Source organism: Dermochelys coriacea, chromosome 22 (genome assembly GCF_009764565.3).
Source record: "Dermochelys coriacea isolate rDerCor1 chromosome 22, rDerCor1.pri.v4, whole genome shotgun sequence".
Classification (NCBI taxonomy): domain Eukaryota; kingdom Metazoa; phylum Chordata; order Testudines; family Dermochelyidae; genus Dermochelys; species Dermochelys coriacea.
Window position 1 is genome coordinate 12,601,817 of NC_050089.1, and position 24,876 is coordinate 12,626,692.

At 50.2% G+C, this 24,876-nt stretch overlaps 1 long non-coding RNA gene across 1 annotated transcript; it reads left to right on the forward strand.

Annotated features, from left to right (window-relative positions):
• Positions 1 to 1,009: 1,009 nt before the first annotated feature.
• On the forward strand, positions 1,010 to 23,815 carry LOC119846670. Its single transcript, XR_005289937.1, has 3 exons — positions 1,010 to 1,190; positions 19,702 to 19,797; positions 20,146 to 23,815. It is a non-coding gene; the product is annotated as an uncharacterized LOC119846670 (long non-coding RNA).
• Positions 23,816 to 24,876: the final 1,061 nt, after the last annotated feature.

The following is a 24,876-nucleotide window of genomic DNA, read 5'->3' on the forward strand; positions in this document are numbered from 1 at the left end:
GCAGCTCATCGGTCTCCAGCCATGTGGCTGCAAGATGTTTCTGCTGAAGCTGCTCGGTAGGAACTGAGCTGGGACTGAGCCCCCAATTTGGAGCCAGCTGGCTGGGGAGGTGGTGTCTGGGGCTGGAGGTGGGGGTTCCAGCCTCCCTTCATTCTGATCCACATTCCTCCCATAACTCAGGGCTGGAGTCAGGTTTGGTCTGGGGACCAGGCTGGGCATGGCTCCACTGTACTGTAAACCCATGTCTTTGGGACCAGGTCTTTGTGGACTCTCTGTTTCCAAGCCTTGTGGTTGAGCATCCACCCTGCTTTGTAAACCTGGCCTTCCAATTGCTGAACCTGGGTCTCACAGCTGTGCTAACACTGCCAGGCTGCACTACGGAGACCTTCAAACTCAGCTCTGCAGCTTGAGCTGAGTCCACATTGCAAAATGAGGGTTTGGACCTGAGTCACTGCGGGACTCAGACGCTGACCCACCCTCCTAGCAGGGTCCTAGTATAACACTGACAGACCCTGGTCATCAGGATCAAACCTGGGACTTCTGGAGTTTAGTGCATGAGCTAAGACTATAGAGTAGACTCATTAATTGCTCTCTAAATGGTCTTGGTGCCACTAGAGGGGACAGAACACCATACACAGAAGGTGTGTGGGTTACACTAGGATCCAGGTCCTGAGTGCTTGCTGACCTGAGTCAGACTGATTAGTACACGGATAGAAGGGGGGCTTGGGCTCAGACCTAAGTCAGAGCCTGGGTTTAGTGTGCAGTGTAGACAGACCCTCATACTAGACAAGGCAGCTCTGTGTCCTGGGAACAGCAGGGTCCTGGAGAGGAGATGAGTATCAACCAGCGTGGGTGCAGGGGCCATTCCAAAGAGAGCCGAGTTTGCATTGAATGTAAAAGCACGACACAGCTCTGCCAAGCCCTAAATTTTGGGGCCCGCCCTCCCTGACAAGGGCCCTATAAGGGCCCGGACAGCCCTGCCTGTCTCTCTGCTTTTCCCAAGCTCATGTTGACTGCAGCACCAGCCCGGCTCTAGGTGTGTTTCAGTGCAAGGCAATGCTACCCTCTGTGGGCTGCTGGCTGAACAGCTGGCTAACTTTGGGTATGCACCTTAGCAGCGGCATGGGAGAGAGCTCCAGGAGACCCGGTGGGGGGCAGCTGAGTTCTGAGAAGAGCTGGAACAGACCCTGGTGAGAACTGACCGAAACTGGACCCTAACGTGGGGAAGGCTCAGGCAGTGATCCTTAGCCAAAAGAAGAAGGTGCAGCTTGCTCTGGGGGTGCTGAGCCTGGAAGCAAGAGGGTGGCCTGTGGAGGGATGTGCCCTGAGCTTGGGTAGGATGCTGGGAAGCCCTCTGGCAGGAGACAGGACTTGGGGCTGTGGTAGGAGTCAGGAGAAGGTGGGTCACTTTCAGGAAGGTCTGGAGAGCAGGATCCTGGATTCAGGGCTGAAGAAACTGGGAAAGAAACACGGCTATTGACTCCCAGGTGGGTGAGCTAGAGGTGTTGCCCTGAAGAGGGGAATGGAAAAACTGTTTTGCCTTTTATGTGTTGACTGGGGCGTTGTCGAGAATGGCTATTCCACAAGGGTTTGGGGGAGTGACTGCACTGGTGTGCAGGAATAAATTACACCCAGAGGAGGGCTGTGTATCAGACACTGAGAGACTCTGTTCCTTTCCTGGGCGGAAGAAGGGAAACCGAGGCAGGTGCATCTGCTGTGCTGTGGCCTGCCGCAGGAAAATGCCCCAGATGGGGCTGCCTTACTATAGCTGCCCTGAGGTGTCTTTCCCAAGGTGTTTGTGGGGATCTCTCCTCCATGAGAAGGTGGAAGAGGCAGCAGAAACAGGGGAGCTCTTTGAGTTAAATGGGGTCTAGCTGAGAACTTCCTTGCATGCTAGATCTTGACATGAGCTTACAAAGCCCCCGAGGTCTGCCTTGGAGGCGTGACCTTTGGGTGTTTGTGGGCGTTCACTGGCTGCACATGTTTTGCTGGGGTCATTTATGATGCACTAAACCCAGCCAGCATCATGCCAGCAAAGAACTCCAGACTAGAGCAGCCGGCATTTTTCAGACAAGTCGTTTATTCACCAGAAAATGCACTTTCAAGTTGATCAGAAGGGTTTGTGAACTGGTGTGGAATGTGGTGAATCATTTCAGCTGGGGAAAAAAAATAAGAACAACTTCTGAAAATGTTGAAATGTTTCCGTTGGCCATTTTTAAATTGTTGTGATTTCCTTTGTTCTGAAACGAATTTTTGTTTCAAAACTTAGCTAGATTTGTTTGAAAAAAGAAACAAACCATCAAAGGGTAAAAACACCCAAAACAAAACAAAAACAATTCATTGAATTTGAATGGTTTTGGTTCAGCCACTCAGCTGAAAAATCAATGAGTAGCTCAGCTCTACCTCTGACCCTCTGCTTCCAAAGCCTGGCGGTGACAAGCTCTGTCCCCAGCCCCAGTGTTTGCGTTAGGTCCTCGAGCAAGTCGGCCGTTCCAGGCACGAGAGAGCAGTGGTTTGGGTGTGATACATTGGCTCAGTCCATGTGGTCATGGGTCCTTCTAGTGTCTGGCCCCACCCAAACAACTCCAGCAGCTTACGTTTGACTTCGGCAAAGGAGGCCTTTGTTTCTGCAGTGAAGGGATCCAGTCTCAGTCTTTACTTGTGATTACGGTGTCTGTATGCAGTGGCAGTTCATTGTTCTTAGCTAATACTTTCCACGTGCTGCGGGGGAGCATCTGGGGGTGTGGGTACAACCAGCTGCTCTTCCTGTATGTAACCCCCCTCTCTCATCTTGGTCTTGTGGCTCAGTGAAAGAATGATAAACATTCAGGGGTGGGGGGAATGTCTTCAGGGTCTCAGACTCTTCTCTGCAAGCCTCTGGCTGTGTCTCCGCTCCGGATTCCAGCCCCTGGGGTCACTAGCACGACTGTGCCAAAGCCCTGGTGTGAACAGGGCAGTCTGCTGGAATCCGCTGTCTGCACTGGAGTAGCTTAGCCCTGTTTGAAACCGGGGTGAACTGCGCCAGTGCAAATAGCAGCTTTGCCTGTCTGCACCAATGGCAGGAACCAGAGTGTGAGCCCCAACGCTCTGGGGAGCAGAGGTTGAATAGCAAAGGGGCCTGGATCCCCGAGCCATGCCCATCCACCTCTTCCAAGATGGCCTCTGATTTTGGGTGCCATACGCTGGACATGGCAAAGTATGAGGCACTCGCAATAGGAGTCCAATCTGGAAAAGAAGGGTCTTGTGGGGCACCCCAGATCTAGCAGAGGGGCCCATTGGATGGCCCAGCTGGGGCCAGGCAATGCAGCTGGCTCCTTGCTCCTATCTCTCAGCGCTTTGCACAGCAGCACAAGAGCAGAGGGAGAGAGCAGGTGAGAGGCAGAGGCTAGGGCAGGGAGAGACGAGATCTGAGCGGAGGGAGAGTCGGTGAGCATAGAGATGCTGGGGAGCTGCTCTGCGCTCGTCCGGCCCTGTGGAGGAGAAGGGGCTCGCACCAGCAGCCAGATTGGACAGTGGGATCAGAAGGGAGTTGAATGAACAGGATAGGAGGGAGAGAGAGGAGGGGAGGGTGTTAGACGAGGGTCCTGGCCTGAATGAGGACGCTATCGGAGCGCCTTGGGATCGTCTCTGCAGATAAGCTGGGTGTTGGGGAAGGAGAGACAGGCTCCCCAACAGCCAGGCAGAGCAGGTGAGAGAATTTCTGCGAGGGGTGACAGGTTTGGTTTGTTTCCCCTCTGCACTATATTTACCATCCAGCAAGACGCTGGGCCAGTGTGACCCAGCAGGTGGCTTGGGGCAGCCCAGTTTGAGCCATCTGATGTCAATGGGAGGCTGGGGGGGGTGGGGGTTGGCCTGGTTGGGAATCAGGCCCATGGCACTGAAAGTCAAGCCCCCAACATCCGTGACTTCATTGGAAGCAGCTGGCCTCAGCCTCTGCACCTCGGGTGGAGGGAGCTGAGTGGATGCAATGGCTGCTGTGGGGCAGGCAGGACCCTCGATGGGAGCCAGGGCCTCTAGTCCAACCCATGACCCCAACTGTCCCTGATGGGGCAAAACATACCTATGGATTGCATCAGCAGGGCTAGGATTTGGAAGCAGAATCCAGTCCTGGGGCTCTCCACCGCACCCCACAAAGCAAGGTCACCATGAGCAAGACCTAGTGCTGAAATCTGGCAAACAGCAGAGGGGCTCTCCCTGCACCAGCTGGGCAGATGTGGGGAGCTCTCCAGGGAGCTGGGCTCCTCCTGATAAAGTCCCATCTCATTTGCAGAGCTGCTGCCTCCAACTCCTCTTGGACAAGGCTGGTTTCAATTCTCCCTTTGTGGCTCAGCAGCCAAATCAATTAAGCATTAAGGAGAATGAAGAGAGTGATCCCGCAGCCACCACGTGATGAGGGGAGAGGATATTACAGGCAGTTTGCAGTAATTATTGGACTTTCAGTTAGTTCCCGTTTGCAAACCTTGGGTTCGTGAAATGAAGCTTTTCCTGATTTATTTCCAGTCTTGTTTTGCAGATGGTTTTGCCTTTGGTATGGCCCACGCACACTCCCTATTGCTAGCATGGTCTGATTGGGCTACGCCTTCAGAAGCCATGTGCAGACGTGAAAGGGGCCCGGTGCTGTAATAGAAGCTTGCCTCATGCCCCACAGGAGCATGTGTGGATGCAGGGCACAACAGGGAAAAGCCCCAGCCAGACTGAATTTACCCTGCTGCTGCTAAGTGCATTGAGGAACATGTTGATCAAAGATCACAAGCTAAATATGAGTTAACAATGTACCAGCGTTGCAAAACAAGCGAACATCCTTCTGGGATGTATTAGCAGGAATACTATAAACAAGACACGAGAAGTAACTCTTCTGCTCAACTCTGTGCTGATTAGGCCTCAACTGGAGTATTGTGTCCAGTTCTGGGTGCCACATTTCAGGAACGATGTGGACAAATTGGAGAAAGCCCAGAGAAGAGCAACAAAAATGATGAAAAGTCTAGAAAACATGACCTATGAGGGAAGATTACAAAAAAAGGGGAGTGTTTAGTATGGAGAAGAGAAGACTTGAGAGGGGACAGGATAACAGTTTTCAAGTACATAAAAGGTTGTTACAAGGAGGAGGGAGAAAAGTTGTTCTTCTTAACCTCTGAGGATAGAACAAGAAGCAATGGACTTAAATTGCAGGAAAGGTTTAGGTTGGATGTTACGAAAAAACTTCCTAACTGTCAGGGTGGTTAAGCACTGGAATAAATCACCCAGGGAGGTTGTAGAACCTCCGCCATTTGAGATTTTTAAGAGCAGGTTGAACAAACACCTGTCAGGGATGGTCTAGATAAGATTTGGTCCTGCCTTGAGTTCAGGGGACTGGACTCGACAACCTCTCGAGGTCCCTGCCAGTCCTATGAGTCTATGTGTGACTGCACAGATGGGGAGAAAGACTGGGAGGAGTCCTGCCACCTCCTACTCTTTCGTGCCTGCCCACGGCCCTCATGAGTTCCCCCCTTGGCACTCTGTGGTCTCTGGGCATGGGGAGCTTCTGTGTGGGTCCCAGCTGGGGAGGCAGCTGCAGGAAGCCATGACATGGGCCATGTTCCTGGCAGAACCATTTGGGTGCTGCATTGTGGGATGGAGCTCACAAGGCTCCCTGAGGTGGGGCAGTTACAAATCTTCTTGGCTGTAGATAGCTTCTCTTCGCCTGGACCCAAGCGATAGACCTCAGCCCAGATGCCGGGAAAAGGAGGCTGAACATCTGGATGTGTCCGTCATGTTCAAAACCAAGTGGCTGCACACTTGGAGAATCTGCAAGAGATATGCTGGGGTGTGTTCATTTTGGGGGAGGGGTCGCCCTGTCAGGGCAGAGGATTTATGATGGAGTCAGAGGAGAAGACATAATTCTAAAGCATGAGGTGGGAGATGTTTTGGGGATTTGGAGGGTGTTTGTCACTGGCAGATGAAGTGTGGTTAACTTCTAAGCATGAGTCTGATGATATTTGTGGGTATTTTTGCTTCCAGCTCCAGCTCCAGGAGTCAGGGGATTGTGAGTTTCAGCTTTCATTTCAAGTAGATAGATCTTGCCCTTGGGGTTTCAGAGGAAAAGCTGAAAAATGTGACCCCCCCCATTAAAGTCTCCAAAGCCAGAAGCAAAGAAAAGAAAAAAATAACAATAAATAAAAATAATAAATAATCTCATGGTGTTTAGGCCACTGTCATGATTTGGGGGGAGTTGAGCTCAAGTTGGCATGGGTATATCTTGTTGAGTTGCAATTGCCTCTCCCAGCTCCAGTATGGATATTCCTTTAGCTTCTAAGCTCCTTGGAGCAGGGACTGTGATTTTGTTCTGTTTGTTTGTACAGCACCTAGCACCGTGGGGCTCTGGTCCGTGACTGGGGATCCTACAGTAATACTATGACTAATAGTGGCTTCAGATTGGGAAAATTGATCCTGTGCAGGTGGGAGTGGCTCTGGGGTGGCAGTGAAAGCATGAGTGAAATGCCCTCCGATTCATTTAGGGGGTGCGTGAGATAAGGAGGGAGCCATCTGCCCCTGTCTGGGGCAGCTGGACTCCCTGCCCTCCACTCCCTCGCTGGATTCTCTCTGTGCCCCTGCCTACAGGAGGGAATCGCACTGGTTGTGACTTCTGTTTGTTTTTTAACCAAATGTTTGACTTTGTTTTTAAACCCATGTGGAGGCTTGGAGCCGGGCTAGTGATTTCTAATTAATTTAAAAAAAAGGAGTACTTGTGGCACCTTAGAGACTAACAAATTTATTAGAGCATAAGCTTTCGTGAGCTACAGTAGCTCACGAAAGCTTATGCGCTAATAAATTTGTTAGTCTCTAAGGTGCCACAAGTACTCCTTTTCTTTTTGCGAATACAGACTAACACGGCTGCTACTCTGAAACCTAATTAATTTAGGCTGCATTGAAATATGGCTGGTTTAAACTGAAATCGGAGTGTCCACATGGCCTTTTGCTCTGGTTTAGCCTGGCTGGTTTATAATAGCTCCCTTGGTTAAACCGAGGTGGCTCTGGGTAGGCCATGGGGGCATGCTGGCCTCAGTGCTGTTGCATGGTTGCTCATATCCCCCCTCTTTCCCCCCCCCCCCCGTCAGCAGAGCTGTCCTGCTGTTCCAAGAACTGTGCACTGGGTGTCAGCCTTGCCTCGCTGATGAGCCCCTTCGTGCTGGCAGCAGTTCTCTCCTTCCCGGGCCCTGCCAGCCACTGCCTCATGCCCAGGTCAGGGTGAGCTAAACCCTCCAGCCCCTACATGGAGGGCGAGAAGCTTTTTAATTCAGAGCCACGTCCCAAACCTCCAGCATAGGTTGTGGTCTCTGGACCCATTCTCTCCCGAGCGGAGGCTGGGAGCTTTCCAGGGCACACCGCAGGAAACCAAGGAGTCCTTTGGCTGCCTGAGACACAGTGCTGCGGGCTCCTTGGTCGCCACCAGATGCCAGCCAGAGCTTAGAAAAATAACAGCTGAGTGAGGCAGCCTGCAGCTTTGCCAGCCCTGACACAGCACATCCTCCCTGGCCCCGGAGCCCTGAGCAATAGCAGATCATCTCCACCCCACAGATCCTTCCTGCCAGCAGCTGGTGTAAATCAGCCTCGCTCCACTGCAGTTACTAGAGTCCCCCCGAGGGCTATTCTGCTGCCCCCTGGGCCTTGTGGATCCAGGTTCCCAAGTCTCTGCTCCCTGCACCAGAGCTGAGCGCTATGGGATAGGTGCTTTAGGAATCCCATGACCCCGTTCCATAGTCACACTGGGCCCGAACGGTGCTCGACTGCTGTATCTTACACCTTGCTGACCCTTTCCTAAACCGCTGGCATAGCTAGGCCCATTTTGGTGGGTATTAACACTGCCAAAGGGTAATACTTCTAGAAGGTATTATAGCTTCGGAACTTGGAACATGCACGGGGGCAAGTAAGGAAAATACACACACACACACACACACACACACATTCAGAGAACTTCATATTACTCGTATCATCCTAACAGACAGTTGTTTGTGCTTAGCATATCTGATGAAAAGTAGGTGTGCTTCTGGGTCACTTTTTTTTTTTTTTTGCCTTCCCATGATAGCTTGTACTCAGTTATTTGTTCTGTTAACAGGACACCACGGGCTTTTAACATTTGTTTTGACGCAAGGTGCTGGCACCTTTTTGCAGTCTTGTTACTAGGCAGTTAGACCTCATGGACACATACGATTAACTACAAAATTGTGAGGGATCTGGGATCATTGCTGTATTTGAAAGCATTAATTTAAAATTATAAATATAAAAAAAATGGTTTGACACAAGTTACTTAGACAAGGTGAGGGAGGTAATTTTATTGGATCAACTTCTGCTGATGAGAGAGACACGCTTTCGAGGTACACAGAGCTCTGCTTCAGGTCTGGTTGCTGGTGTCCAGGTGTCGTGTAGCGTCCATGTGGTAAGCACTGGTGCCACGGTTTCTTCCAGGCGTGGTGTTCTGTGGGTTGTGGCATAGTTGGAGTTGGTTCCACTTTTTGTTTTCGTGTTGGGCTGATCAGACCTGAAGAAGAGCTCCGTGTAAGCTCGGAAGTTTTCTCTCTCACCCAGAGAAGTTGGTCTCTTACCCACACATGCTAGGGCATGATACCTTAACCTTCCATAGGCTCAAGGCTTAACCTGGTTAATTTAGGCACCCCTACCCTTTCCAAGTTCCTAGGGCTCCAGGCAAACGGCACCTACCCATACGCAGTTCCTAGGGCTCAGGGCATAATCTTCTGAGGTTTTCTAGGGCCTTTTACCACTGAAAGAGCCTTACACAGTTGTATCCTTAACCTCTATTTATTAACAGTCACCAAAACAAAACACATACGCTAAGCATACAATGCTCACCACTCCCAACAAGGCAGATGAACTTTTCCTGGTGGCCAGTCAGGATCAGGTCGTCCAAGGCTCCAGTTTCCTGCATGGTGTGATTGGCAGGGTGTTGAGGTCTGACAGCTCCGGTCTTGGGCTGCGTACTGGGGTTAGATTCCTTTTGGACCCCAGTTTGTATAGTGAAACTTGTGTCCTGCTTAGCTGTACCTTCACCAGTCATTTTAAACTAAAGTCCTACACCCCAATATTTTTCACCCATCCTAGCCCATAACGAAACAATTCTTTAACCAATCATATCCCACCCCTTAGTTTATTTAAATCTCGAAAAAAATAGTTATGCAACAGGCAGAAACAATTAAAGAAGCAGACAGAAACCATGTGGATAAACAGTGGAGAAGTGGGGGACCATAAAGGCAAAACAATAGACGTATAGATTTCACAAAAAGAAAAGGAGTACTTGTGGCACCTTAGAGACTAACAAATTTATTAGAGCATAAGCTTTCGTGAGCTACAGCTCACTTCATCGGATGCATTTGGTGGAAAAAACAGAGGAGAGATTTATATACACACACACAGAGAACATGAAACAATGGGTTTATCATACACACTGTAAGGAGAGTGATCACTTAAGATAAGCCATCACCAGCAGCAGGGGGGGGAAAGGAGGAAAACCTTTCATGGTGACAAGCAAGGTAGGCTAATTCCAGCAGTTAACAAGAATATCAGAGGAACAGTGGGAGGGGGGGAGGGAGAAATACCATGGGGAAATAGTTTTACTTTGTGTAATGACTCATCCATTCCCAGTCTCTATTCAAGCCTAAGTTAATTGTATCCAGTTTGCAAATTAATTCCAATTCAGCAGTCTCTCGTTGGAGTCTGTTTTTGAAGCTTTTTTGTTGAAGTATAGCCACTCTAAGATCTGTGATCGAGTGACCAGAGAGATTGAAGTGTTCTCCAACTGGTTTTTGAATGTTATAATTCTTGACGTCTGATTTATGTCCATTCATTCTTTTACGTAGAGACTGTCCAGTTTGGCCAATGTACATGGCAGAGGGGCATTGCTGGCACATGATGGCATCTATCACATTGGTAGATGCGCAGGTGAACGAGCCTCTGATAGTGTGGCTGATGTGATTAGGCCCTATGATGGTGTCCCCTGAATAGATATGTGGACAGAGTTGGCAACGGGCTTTGTTGCAAGGATAGGTTCCTGGGTTAGTGGTTCTGTTGTGTGGTGTGTGGTTGCTGGTGAGTATTTGCTTCAGATTGGGGGGCTGTCTGTAAGCAAGGACTGGTCTGTCTCCCAAGATCTGTGAGAGTGATGGGTCGTCCTTCAGGATAGGTTGTAGATCCTTGATGATGCGTTGGAGAGGTTTTAGTTGGGGGCTGAAGGTGATGGCTAGTGGCGTTCTGTTGTTTGGACAGGCCCAACAAAGAAAACAACAGAACGCCACTAGCCATCACCTTCAGCCCCCAACTAAAACCTCTCCAACGCATCATCAAGGATCTACAACCTATCCTGAAGGACGACCCATCACTCTCACAGATCTTGGGAGACAGACCAGTCCTTGCTTACAGACAGCCCCCCAATCTGAAGCAAATACTCACCAGCAACCACACACCACACAACAGAACCACTAACCCAGGAACCTATCCTTGCAACAAAGCCCGTTGCCAACTCTGTCCACATATCTATTCAGGGGACACCATCATAGGGCCTAATCACATCAGCCACACTATCAGAGGCTCGTTCACCTGCGCATCTACCAATGTGATATATGCCATCATGTGCCAGCAATGCCCCTCTGCCATGTACATTGGCCAAACTGGACAGTCTCTACGTAAAAGAATGAATGGACACAAATCAGACGTCAAGAATTATAACATTCAAAAACCAGTTGGAGAACACTTCAATCTCTCTGGTCACTCGATCACAGACCTAAGAGTGGCTATACTTCAACAAAAAAGCTTCAAAAACAGACTCCAACGAGAGACTGCTGAATTGGAATTAATTTGCAAACTGGATACAATTAACTTAGGCTTGAATAGAGACTGGGAATGGATGAGTCATTACACAAAGTAAAACTATTTCCCCATGGTATTTCTCCCTCCCACCCCACCCCCCACTGTTCCTCTGATATTCTTGTTAACTGCTGGAATTAGCCTACCTTGCTTCAGAGTAGCAGCCCTGTTAGTCTGTATTCGCAAAAAGAAAAGGAGTACTTGTGGCACCTTAGAGACTAACAAATTTATTAGAGCATAAGCTTTCGTGAGCTACGCATCCGATGAAGTGAGCTGTAGCTCACGAAAGCTTATGCTCTAATAAATTTGTTAGTCTCTAAGGTGCCACAAGTACTCCTTTTCTTCTTCCTAACTTGCTTGTCACCATGAAAGGTTTTCCTCCTTTCCCCCCCCCCCCCCTGCTGGTGATGGCTTATCTTAAGTGACCACTCTCCTTACAGTGTGTATGATAAACCCATTGTTTCATGTTCTCTGTGTGTGTGTATATAAATCTCTCCTCTGTTTTTTCCACCAAATGCATCCGATGAAGTGAGCTGTAGCTCACGAAAGCTTATGCTCTAATAAATTTGTTAGTCTCTAAGGTGCCACAAGTACTCCTTTTCTTTTTGCGAATACAGACTAACACGGCTGCTACTCTGAAACCTGTCATAGATTTCACAATCACAACTGTTAAGTGGTTCCTTGGCAGAGAGAATGCTATCAAGCAAAGTTTTCTTTAAACATCTTAAAGAGATGCCTTACTTATCTGCAAAAAGAAAAGGAGTACTTACTTATCTGGTGATGGTGGGTCCTATTAGGACAGGAGCGCCTTCTTAACAGCCTGATATGACATTGTTTTTTATATAATGTAGATGGAATGTGAGGCTGTGACTTTCTGCTTCTTAGCTCATGGCTGCTGCTGCTGCTTACTAAAGAAAAAAGCCTCACACCATACAGGTTCAGTAAAAGATATTCCCTCACCCATCTTATCTCTCGAATATCCTGGGACCAGCGCCGCTACAACAACACTGCAGACAAATTGCTTAGGTATTAGAAGCATAAATATAGTTAGCCGGAATTATCCGTAGTGAAAAAGACAGGCAGGTGTTGCCTATGTCTGGGTTGGCCAGACAGCCCAAGGGTAGAAAAGATTTGGAATTTCCTTGCTTCCTTGTGTGCATCTAAGTCTAGAATAACATTTTGCCGGGACTGTGGCCAATCTCCTGATGTGCTCCACTGACTGTTTTCTTCTGGTTTTGTTTTCCATGGCTTAATAGAGGCTGTAAATTATTATGATGCACTTAGGACGGAAGAATCCCAGGCACCGCTACAGACTAGGGACCGAATGGCTCAGCAGCAGTTCTGCAGAAAAGGACCTAGAGGTTACAGTGGACAAGAAGCTGGATATGAGTCAACAGTGTGCCGTTGTTGCCAAGAAGGCCAGAGGCATTTTGGGCTGTATAAGTAGGGGCATTGCCAGCAGATCGAGGGACGTGATCGTTCCCCTCTATTTGACATTGGTGTGGCCTCATCTGGAGTCCTGTGTCCAGATTTGGGCCCCACACTACAAGAAGGGTGTGGAAAAATTGGAAAACGTCCAGTGGAGGGCAACAAAAATGATTAAGGGGACTGGAACACATGACTTATGGGGAGAGGCTGAGGGAACTGGAATTGTTTAGTCTGCAGAAGAGAAGAATGAGGGGGGATTTGATAGCTGCTTTCAACTACCTGAAAGGGGGTTCCAAAGAGGATGGATCTAGACTGTTCTCAGTGGTAGCAGATGACAGAACAAGGAGTAATGGTCTCAAGTTGCAGTGGGAGATATTAGGTTTAGGTTGGATATTAGGAAAAACTTTTTCACTAGGAGGGTGGTGAAACACTGGAATGCGTTACCTAGGGAGGTGGTGGAATCTCCTTCCTTAGAAATTTTTAAGGTCAGGCTTGACAAAGCCTGGAGGGGTTGGTGGGGCTGGCAGGCTCCCTACCTGGCTCTGCACAGCTCCCGGAAGCAGCGACATGTCCCTCCCTCCCTCAGCTCCTACGAGGAGGCACAGCCAGACATGGCTCCGCACGCTGCCTCTGCCCTGAGGGCTGACTCTGAAGCTCCCATTGGCTGGGAATCGCGGCCAGTGGGAGCTGCGGGGGGAGTGCCTATGGGCAAAGGTAGCGTGCAGTGCCGCCTGGCCACGCCTCCACCTAGGAGCCGAGGGAGGGATATGTCACCAGTAAGCGCTGCCCAGAACCAACCCTCACCCACTCCCGTGCCCCAACCCACAGCCCTGAGCCGCCTCCCACACCTAAACTCCTGTTGCTGCTGTAGGAGGGGAGCACGGTGGCCTGAGACTTCCCCAGCAGCGGCCGGTGCAGCTGGCCCAGGGGCTGCTTGAGCTGCCCCCCGGCCAGCCGCACCAACCGCTGTAGAAGTCACAGATATCACGGAAAGTTCCGGAATCCGTGACCTCCGTGACAAACTCACAGTCTTGATTATGTTACCTTTTAGTGTAAGAGCAATTATTTTGTTGGTAGCTTTTATGCTGTATGGTTATAGTAATGAGTGGGATTCTTTGGGTATTAACATAAGAACATACGAATGGCCATGGTGAGTCAGACTTGTGGTCCCTCTAGCCCAGTATCCTGTCTTCCAACAGTTGCCGATGCCAGATTCTTCAGAGGGAGGAAACAGAACACGACAATTATTCAGTCATCCAGTCCCAGCTTCTATTAGTCAGAGGTTTAGGGACACCCAGAGCATAGGGTTGCTTCCCTGACTGTCTTGGCTAATAGACATTGATGGGCCCTATCCACCATTAACTTATCTAATTCCTTTTTGAGCCCAGATATACTTCTGCCGTTCACAACATCCCTTGGCAATGAGTTCCACAGGTTGACTGTGCACTGTGTGACAAAATACTTCCTTCGGTTTGTTTTAAACCTGGTGCCTATTAATCTCATGGAGTGACCCCTGGTTCATGTGTTATGTGAAGGAGTAAATAACCCTTTCTTAGTCACTTGCTCCACCCCCGTCACGATTTCACAGACCTCTGTCATATTCCCCACCCCCAGTCCTGTCTCTTCCAAGCTGAGCAGCCCCACTCTTTTTAATCTCTCCTCAGATGAAGCTGTTCCATATCCTTAATCATTTTCGTTCCCCTTCTCTGCATTTTCTCCAATTCTCAAATATCTTTTCTGGGGTAGAGTGACCAGAACTGCACACAGTATTCGAGGTGTAGGCGTACCAAGGATTTATATAGTGGTATTCTGATATTTTCTGTTTTATTATCTAACCCTTTCCAAATGGTTCCTAACATTCTGTTTGTTTTTTTGCCTGCTGCTGCACATTGAGTAGCTGTTTTCACAGCACTATCCACAAGGACTCCAAGATTTTTCTTGAATGGTAACAGCTAATTTAGATCCCATCATTTTGTATGCATGGTTGGGATTATGTTTTCCAATGTGCATGACTTTGCATTTACAATTCAGCATTGAATTTCAGCTGCCATTTTGTTGCCCAATCATCCAGTTTTGTGAGATCCCTTTGTAACTCTTTGCAGTCTGCTTTGGACTTAATTATCTTGAGTAATTTTGCATAATCTGCAAACTTTGCCACCTCAGTGTTTACCCCTTTTCCCAGATCATTCATGAATATGTTGAATTGCACAGGTCCCAGTGCAGATCCTTGGTGGACCCCGCTATTTACCTCTTTCCACCGTGAAAACTGACAATTTATGCCTACCCTTTGTTTCCTATCTTTTAACCAGTTACTGACCCAAAGAATCATAGACTTTAAGGTCACAAGGGACCATTATGGTCGTCTAGTCTGACCTCCTGCACAATGCAGGCCACAGAATCTCACCCACCCATTCCTGTAACAAACCCCTAACCCTGTCTGAGCTACTGAAGTCCTCAAATTGTGGTTTAAAGACTTCAGGGTGCAGAGAATCCTCCAGCAAATGACACATGCCCCACGCTGCAGAGGAAGGTGAAGAACCCCCAAGGCCTCTGCCAATCTGCCCTGGAGGAAAATTCCTTCCCAACCCCAAATATGGCGATCAGCTAAACCCTGAGCATGTGGGCAAGACTGACCAGCCAGACACGCAGGAAAGAATTCTCTGTAGTAATTCAGATCCCACCCCATCTAATATCCCATCACAGGCCATTGGGCATATTTACCACTAATAGTCAAATTAGTTAATTTGTTAGTTAATTATTAGTTATTATTTGTTAGTTAATTAGTCAAATTAGTTAATCAATTAATTGCCAAAATTAGGCTATCCCATCATACCATCCCCTCCATAAACTTATCAAGCTTCGTCTTGAAGCCAGATATGTCTTTTACCCCCACTGCTCCCCTTGGAAGGCTGTTCCAGAATTTCACTCATCTGATGGTTAGAAACCTTCATCTAATTTCAAGTCTAAACTTCCTGATGGCCAGTTTATATCCATTTGTACTTGTGTTCATATTGGTACTGAGCTTAAATAATTTCTCTCCCTCCCTGGTATTTATCCCTCTGATATACTTATAGAGAGCAATCATATCTCCGCTCAGCCTTCTTTTGGTTAGGCTAAATAAGCCAAGCTCTTTGAGTCACCTTTCATAAGATAGATTTTCCATTCCTCAGTTCATCCTAGTAGCCCTTCTCCATACCTGTTCCAGTTTGAATTCATCCTTCTTAAACATGGGAGACCAGAACCCATGAAAGAACCTTCCCTCTTATCCCATGACTGCTTACTTTGTTAAGAGCTTTGAATGTGTAACCTTGCCAAGGGCTTTCTGAAAGTCCGAGTACACTATGTCCACTGGACCAACCATGTCCACATGTTTGTTGACCCCCTCAAAGAATTCTAATAGATTGGTGAGGCATGATTTTCATTTACAAAAGGCCTGTTGACTCTTCCCCAACAAATTGTGTTCATCTATGTGTCAGGGAATTCTGTTCTTTACTATAGTTTCAACCTGTTTGCCTGGTACTGAAGTTAGGCTTATCAGTCTGTAATTGCCAGGATAACCTCTGGAACCTTTTTCAAAAATTGGTAACACATTAGCTATCCTCCAGTCATCTGGTACAGAAGCTGATTTAAGCAATAGGTTACATACAACAGTCAATAATTCTGCAATTGCATGTTTGAGTTCCTTCAGAACTCTTGGGTGAATACCACCTGGTCTTGGTCTCTACTCACTTTGCAGAGATGGAAAGGCTTCATAGATTTTTAAGGCCAGAAGGGACCACCCGGGTCAGCTAGTCTGGCCTGCATAACACAGGCTGGAGGACTTCACCCAGTGATTCCCTCAGTGAGCCCGGAATTGATGGGACGAACTCCCCAAGGTGTGAGGCATTGGGCAATCGGGCCTCACCAATGCCAGCCAGAGAAGGATTGGGCCCTTGAGGGAGTGTTTCCTCCGCTCCCCGCAAGCCCTAGCCAGGTATTTATCTGTCCTAGCGCTGCAAGTGAATACATTAAAATAATGAATCTGTGGTTACTGCCTGCCTGAGCAGAATCTGCCTGGCACTTAGCTTTCATTGTGATGCCACGCAGAAAATTTTATTAGCTGCCTGTTAATGAGACATGGGCCAAGCGGGCTCGTTCATTAGAGCACTCTGAAGAACAGCCACATTCATGGGCTGCAGAAGGATTGCAGTGTCAGGCAAGGACTCAGGGCATCAGGGTCTTCCCGCACAGAGATCCAGGCCCTGATTGAAGGCTCTACCCTGCAGCTAAGGAGGGCCATTCCAGCTGGAGGAGACATATCTAGGCTAGCAGTGATCAAGCTAGCAGGCTAAAAATAAAAGTGTAGCTCAAGAGGCTAGAGGGGCTAGCCATCCCGATCACAGACCCGGCCAAGACCCTAGGCCCCCATTCGAGGCGGCCAACCCATCCCACCGCTTGTGCTGCTACGGCTACCCTTCTATTTTTAATGTGCTAGTTCAACCAGAGCTGGTGCGGTGCAGGTACATCTCCTTGAGCTGGAAATGACAACCCCAGACCCAATGTAGACACACCCTCGGCTGTACTGATGTAAATCAGGAGTAGCTCTGTTCAGGCTCCTGGAGTTACTCCCGGATAAGGCTGACATGAGCAGAATCAGGAGCCACATGTGGGGTCAGATCTTCAGCTGGTATAAATTGGTGCGACCCCATTGATGTCATTTACACCAGCGGAGGATGTGGTCTGATGCCATGGGCTGGTTATGTGCTGTGATGGCTCTTAACGTTCCCCAACAGCAGCCTGTTTGAAGTAGGTGTACTAGCAAATGCTGAGCTGTTTGCAGAGAGGCAGTGTGGCCTACCGGATAGGCACTGGGGTGGGAATCAGGAGACCAGGGTTATATTCCCAGCTCTCCACTGGTCGGGTTTATTGCTGTGGGCAGAACTCGGGTGCATAGGTTTAAAATGCAAAGAGAAGCTACCTTAGAAGGATTTTAAGGAGAGGCTAGTGACCACGGGGAATGGGCTTCTTAGCAAGGGGCAGAAGTCAGGCCCCAGAGTCTGCTCTCCGTTACCCAGTGTAAATGCAGTTGTCCTTGAACATCAGCATAGCGCCACCAGCTGAGGACTCTGGCCCAGCATCTGCAATGCAATCACTTTGAAAGACTCCCTTAGGGCCTAGACACTGGTAGTTATTTAGCAGGAAGAATCACCAAGGGAATAAGTAGCTTCTAAGTCCCGCTGCAGCAAAGGGGGTGTCCGGCAAAGTGGTAAGGGAGGCAATGGTGCATGTGGCTGGCTGGTGGGATTCAGAACCGCAGAGCAGAGGCAGCTAGACAAGTATGTTGACCCCCCGCCATTCCCCACCTGATTTTATGACCCTGTCTTCTGGGTAATTGTATGCTTGCTAGAGGTCAGATGCCATTATCAGAGCATAAGACTGATGGGTGTGTTGCTAATGAGCTTGGAACATGCATGGGGGGCAAGCAAGCGAACACAAGTCAAAGGGTTATTCAGCTTGCTGTAGTTAAAGGCCTGTTCTATTCGGTGAAGGCTTTATGGGTGTAGTTAGGCTAAAGGCTGAGCACCGTTGGCCTAAGGCGATAACCAAAGATCAGCTATTTTGCATTTTCATTTGAGAGACAAACGGGAATAGTACACCGCAGGATTCTGCAAAGCGGGGGCTGGGAGGGGCGGCTTTTGCAACAAGGTTGCTATGCCGTCTCTGCACGGTTAGGCTGTGCTTACATGTAGGAATGGTTAAGAAAGAAGTGACGTAAATCATGAATCTCAGCGCTTGATGCTTAGTCATGGAAACCCGAAAGGCTGTATATGGATCAGGGCAACTAATGGCCTTTTTGTAGCTGAGGCCTGGCCTGACGTGAGTCATTAACACATGAGGGCGGAAGCCTCATCCTTTGGACGATAGGATTAGGGAGGTCAATGAATCAGCAGATTGGAAATTGGACTTTTGTGCTAAACAAATTATGTAAATAGGTCAGTAGGCTCGAAAGACAACATCTGAGGCAGTTGTAAGAAGGAAACCACCCAGGGAATGGTTGACTAGGAACTAGAAAACAAGGGAGACCATCACAGACAGTCTGTGGACAGAGCTAGCAGTACAGGCCTTGGTCCCTGCTACGTACCCAAGCCAATCGTAAAAGGTATGATGCGATGGCTAGTAAATGCAATGAGGTGTGTAAATGTACATAAAGGAAGAGGGTATCTGGGTTTACTTGGAGCTGTGATGTACTTTGCATCCATCCCCCTGCGTTTGAGTCAGATCAATTCAGTGCAGTGTTGCTGGATGTCAAAAAAAGATACCCTGAGTGACAATCTGGAATCAAGCTGAGTTCTTGGGAAGTCAAGTGGAAAGAGGTGGGGGAAAATCCCAACAACTATAATCAGGGTAAAGAATCAAATATGGTTCCCATTTCTTTGGGTTCGTCTGGTTTCCCAGATGGTTTAAACTGAATCAGGAACTCCTTTCTGATGGGCTCCACTTATTTTCCCTTCCATCTCTGTTTCCAGCAGTCTCCATAAGTTGTAAAAGTATGAACAATTCAGGAAACTGCTACACTGTGCTTATCCTATTCTCATCAGCATGGCTATTGAGCCTTGCCTATGATTTCAATTGTAGTTGTCTGTATTAAATACAGTTTCTGGGTGTGTTTCACCCCATTTCATCTTCTCAATTAACTTGAAGTAACCACCTAGAAAAAGAACCTTTTAGCTGTGACAAGTGCATGTTGCATCTGAATACAGAATCTTTTAAGTGTCATAATTGTTCAGGCTACAAGTAATTATGTTCACTAACCTCTGCGGTGCTCCAGACTATCCAGGTAATCAGATATCATGCTTCAGGGCATGCCGATTGTTGCATAGGGCAGAAAGGAATATCCCTCTCCCTCCCAGCACAGCCCAATGTGCCCTTGGGAGGAGGGGACATCTGTGGGGCAGAGCAGGGGATTGGGAGGGGAGGCCAAGGCTGCCTCTCATGAGGCAGGCATCAGGGGACTGAGCCGAGGCATGGGTGGGTGATTGGCCAAGTGGAAGGCATGGAACAGGGGGAATCTCTCTCCCCAGTTAAATGCCGCCATTGTCTCTGCTCACAATCGTCGAGATGAGCAAACCCAGGAGCTGGTGATGATGCAAACCCAAGTGTGAGGAGCAGTTGTCTGGCTTCTAAAGGGAACCACTGTGTGTATTCCAGTGACCGCAGCTCAGCACAGGGCCCTTCCAGTGCCGCTCCAGGGAGAGTGCACCATGGACCCTTCATCCCCTGCCATTCCTCTCTTTCCTCCTGTCTGTCCGTTCTTCGTCCTCTATTCTCCCTCGTCCACTCCTTCTGCATTATCCCCAGCCTGCCTACATCCTCCTGCCCTTGTGCTGGAAAGGTTACTCAGCAAATGTTTATAATCTTTTGTTTCTGTGGCTCTCTTCCCAGCATCGAGATGCAGCCAGCTCTGGGGTGGAACATGGCAGCACAGCACAAAGAAAGAAAGAGTCCTGTTGCCCGTGGGAACTGATGGTCTTTATGGAGGTGAGAGACCCAAGAATCTTCCTAGCTCTGTTCCCTTTGAAGCGAGATGGTTACAGGCCAGCATGACCACCGGGGCCAGGAATGCACGGTGCGGCCCCAGGCGCTGGCACCTCTCACTGGTTTTAAATTTGATGTGTCCAGCAAGAAACATGCTGAAAACCTGGAAGAATTGGAGCGAGAACCAGGGGGAGGGGGGCTGCAATGCCAAGGGACTGCATTTCATCGCAGAATGTGGGCCGAGGTCTGTACAGGGTCTATAGGGCCAAGCCAATCTCCTGGCCGGTTTTTATATCCCCAGTTGATGGCATGGCTTCCCCACAGCTAAGCAGCTTTGTTTTCAATGGGCAGGAAGGCTCCTGGATGCAGCCTAGCACCACACACGGAATCCAGAAACCCAGCACATCTGAACCCCACCCGTCGCTGCTCTGGGGCCCAAGCGAGACTCCCACGGAGAGCCCAGAGACTGGTGGAGGAGGCTGCAGTGCTGAGTGGGGGATGGGGATTTTAACCAGCCAGGATGCAAGCTGCAGTCTCCGGCTCCGTTACCTGCTACTCGCACCAGCCTCTTTGCTCAGTCCCTGCGGAACTGAGCACCTTGGTCCGGTAACTACTTGGCTGCCTGTGACGGGAAGGCTGTGGCGGGTTATGGCTGCATGCTGAGCAGAGAGGATGCCAAGGGTTTCAATTAGCTTTAGCTTCATTAGAGCGCCCGATAGGTTGGCCGGCTGAGTGCAGCAGCTCGGGGCGGGCCCGGGGTGCAGCAGGAGGAGGGAGCAGTGCGGGGAGCAAAGCGGGCAGCTGGCTTAGATAAGATCCCAAGATGCAGAGGTGGATGCCATGGTTTGGGCAGTCCTGGCTCCTTGCTCCATAGCCCCAGCTGACGGGGCAATGCCTGAGCCCTCCCTTTCCTACAGCACTGTAATGCAGCCATACTGTTCTTGCCACCGCGACAGCTGTGCTGGACAGGGGGCTTCCCGGGGGCTGAGAGCTCAGTGCCACTTCATGCTCTTGCTTTGAGTTTATCTCCAGGGAATCTACTGCTGGGAAAGGAGCCCAACAGGGTGTCCTGGCACGGGAATTCTTCTGTCCACAGAGCAGGTCTCCCGTTGGCAGCGTGAGCTCTCTGCCCTGCCCCATACATACCTTCACTGACATAGGGAAGGGCTGAGAGAGGGGTCTGACTCCACAGCCTGCTTGTTCACCTCCCTCTGCTGAGCCTGCCAGCATGGGGGCATGGGAGGGGGTGTTGTGATGGGGTCATCTGTCTGGTAGGGTCTCTGTTCTCCTGGCATACAGGCCTCCCAGGGGCATTTTCTTGGCACAGGGAACTCTGCCTGCACCCAGGTATAGAAAAGGCTCAGCACAGGTTGGGCATGAGCCGGCCCAAAGAGGGAGGGGACAACTGGCCAGGACATTCCTGCGCCCCAAGATTGTGCACCCTTGTGAATGCCCATGGGGGAGCACCGACCTAGAGCCACAACTTGGGCTGCCCTGGGCCACACCGGGGGCTGCACCAACCCCCGGAGCAACTGAACTGGGGAGGTGCAAACTGCTTCCCCTCTGACCCTGGGCTAGGATGCATCTGCCACGGAGCAGCCAGCCCCAGCCCTAGCCCTGGCCTGGATTCAAACCGTTGGCCAGGAGCTCACCGGCTGAGTGTGTGTCCCCCCCCCCCCGTCACCTGGAACTGGCCACTGCAGCCAATCCCCCTCCCAGGGCTGGCGGGTGCAGAACTGCTGGGCTGGGCTGCATCCTGCTGGAACGTTCCCAGCCCATGCCTGGCCCTCTCTCAGCGGCTCTGGCTGATGGTGGGAGCTGCTTGGCTTGGCTGCTGGGTTTGTGAGCGAGGCCCACAACACACCTGTGCCCTGTGATTCATGGGGCTGGGGTGGACCCTCCTCTATCCTAGGGCACATGGGGTGGTAGATTCTCAACAGGGCTCCACAGTCTCTCTCTCCCCCCTCACCTGCCTGCCCCCCAAGGCGGGGTTCTCCTGCTGCATTTGCTCCCTTTCTTTTCTCTTCCTCTCTGGGCCCTGGGGGCTGGATATGTTGTCACAGGCCAGCTGCAGGGGCATCCTGAGCGCAGAGCGGGGCATGGAGATCACTGAGGGAGCTACGTCCCTCTGAGATGTGTTACCTGCATGGCCAAGCCACATGGGGACAGCTTTCACCCTGACAGGTGAATTCAAGCAGGCAGCAAGGGAAGGGCAGCAGGATGGTGATAGTGGGCAAGGGATTTGGGGCATTCAAGCTGAACTGGTCTCCTAGAATGTCTGTCTGTCAGTGCCGCCCTGCCCCACCCCTCTGTCTGTAGATCTGTCTGAGCCGCCCTGCCCCACCCCTCTGTCTGTAGGTCTGTCTGTGCCACCCTGCCCCACTCCTCTGTAGGTCTGTCCGCGCTGCCATGGCCCACCCCTCTGTCTGTAGGTCTGTCCGTGCCGCCCTGCCCCACCCCTCTGTCTGTAGGTCTGTCCGCGCCACCCTGCCCCACCCCTCTGTCTGTAGGTCTGTCCGCGCAGCCCTGCCCCACCTCTCTGTCTATAGGTCTTCTGTGCCACCCTGCCTACCCCTCTGTCTGTAGGTCTGTCACATTCTGAGTGCATTCTCGCCTTAAGTATCACTCCAGCAGACTTCTGGTTGGGGCGGGCTGCGCCAGCTCTCTGCTTTTCCTTTGTGACATTCTCCTTTGCCTAGTGTCTGGGGGATATCCCTCCATCCCCAGCCCCTTCATGGAGACCTGATCTCCCCCCATTTTATCCTCACCTCTACGGCTTCATGTCTGCCCAGCTGTCTTGGGCTAGCCTGGATCATGAGATTCCTTTGCTACCTTGAGAGAAGAGACAACTGCTGAGCACGCCTTCTGCCCTCTCTCCTCCCTTCCCTCTATGTGCTACCTCCATAGAGCAGCTTGGGGGGCCAGTGATTGCGATGTATCTGCTCACTCTAACAAGCAGTCCTACCCTCTTCATCAAATGTGTCCAGGAGGGCTGGGGTGGCTGCTGCTCTGTGATGTATGGAAGGGAGCCAGCTTTTGATCTGCAGTAAAGACTCCAGCCTATAAACTTCTGCAAGAGCTTAATGTCTAATGGCTGCAAAACCCACAGGAAGGAAAGGCACTGATTAAAAACGGATAACGCTGCCCAGAAACTGCACACTCACTCCTGGCTAGAAGTCACCAAGCGCTTTCCATTGCATGCGTGTTGGCGTTGCTGTGTGTTGTGCTGCTCGGTGTCTTAAATTGTGTGTGTTTGTTATAGGCTACTGTGTGTGTGCGGAATTGTGTTTTTTGTGTTGATGTCTTACAGTAATGTGCATGTAGTGTTTGTCTATTGTGTTGATGTGTGTTTACACAGTGTTGGGTCTGTTGTTTTTCTCTGTGCATGTTGCTGTGTGTGAAATGGGTTCTGGATTTGTGTGACACAAACATGCCCAGGCAGGTGTGTTCCTGTGTCCAACCATCTTCTCAGTAGTTCACCAAAGGGGGTCACATGTGGTCTCTCCCCAAAGCTAGGAACTAGCTGATCTCGCAATAACATGGCAATGCTCGTATGGGGAAACGATTCCAGAGCTATGTTAAGTGGGACACTGTGTTCCAAACAATCAACATCTGTGGAGCCAGCCCACATCTTGTGTTTAGAGGCTGGACCAGATGCAAGCTTGAGCCTTTACAAAGACAAAAGACCCCCAAGAGAACAGGGGATCCTCCTGGGCTAGGGAACAGTAGTCTGTAACTGTACAAAGGAAGAAGACAGGGCAGAGGATGTTGCTCATTATGGAGGAGACGCTGGCAGCAGGAGTGGCTCATGAAAGGTGGATTGCCCGTGGGCAACTACTGCAAGGACTGACCATTGGGTGAGAAATACCTTATTAGATGGGAAAATAACTCACTAAGAAGTACAGGCTATCGATTGCACTTTGTATATTTTTACCTGTAACCTTGTATTTCCAAACCCTTACACTTGCTTGTATTTGAAGCTCTGACACACTGTGAAATAGACTTGTTTGGTTTTACCATAGACATGTCTGAGTGCCTTGTGCTAAAGAGAGTGATGGGCTGAGGTGAAACCAGTGACGTGGGGGGCACTGCTTCCCTGGAGGAGGTAGCTCACTGTACCCTGGGGGTGACCAGAAGGGCCAGGCCACTGGAGCATAACAAAGCGGGGTGTAAATTGCTTGCTTGCCTTGGGAGAGAGCAGGGCTGGTGGAGCCCAGAGCACAGCACCAGTGGTTTCCCCTGGTGGGCACAGACAGTGCCCCCCTTCCTGGGAGCAGGTGGTCCTAATTCACCCCAGGCCCCTCGGGTAACCCTGAAAAGTGTCGCCGGGTGTTATACAGCACTGTGCCTCTGTGTGGTATGCGGTGTGTTTGCGTTCTGATGTGTCTCTGTGTGTGTCTTTCACACAGCGCTGAGCCTCCATTAAAGCCTCAGGTCAGCCGCTCCGCCCAGCCGGGAGAGCTCTGGCTCTCCTCCGTTTGCATTTCAGACTCCTCTCCAGGGAATAGAGAGTCCAACAATGTCAATGTCCCCTCTCCTGTTTCACAGCTGTGCTGTCGCCGGCGAGCTTTACGGCCCCCGCCCCACCTCTAGGAAACCGAGCTAGCGCAGCTCGTAGATGAGATTCTGTAGATCTAGCACAAATCCTGCTGCCCAGCCAGCTAGCAAAACCTCAGTGCTCGGATGGTGCCGGGGGCCTGGCCTTTGCTAGAGCAGAATCTGACTTCTGTATTAACCTTCACAGCACAGACCTGTTCAGCTGTTTGTCCAGGGGGCACTTTGGGAGCAGGGCAGATCTTGAGGCATGTGCGCTGCCTAAGAATACAATTGCTGCCCAGGGACAAGGCCAAGGTGCAATAGTCCCAGCGGCATCTGAGCTCCTCGGCCTGTGAGATTGTTGGCCTTTGCTTCAGCTTTGCCAAGAACTTGGGGCATTTCAGCAGTTTGTGCTCAAGCCCAAGGGCCCGGCCCCAGGGTTGTGCCTGAGCTGTACTCAGTGCCAAGGTGTGTTGCTCACCTTGTCTGTGTTCGAGCATGCTCCAGGGGTGCAAACTGCCGCTTGCCTGTGTACACTAGGGGCTG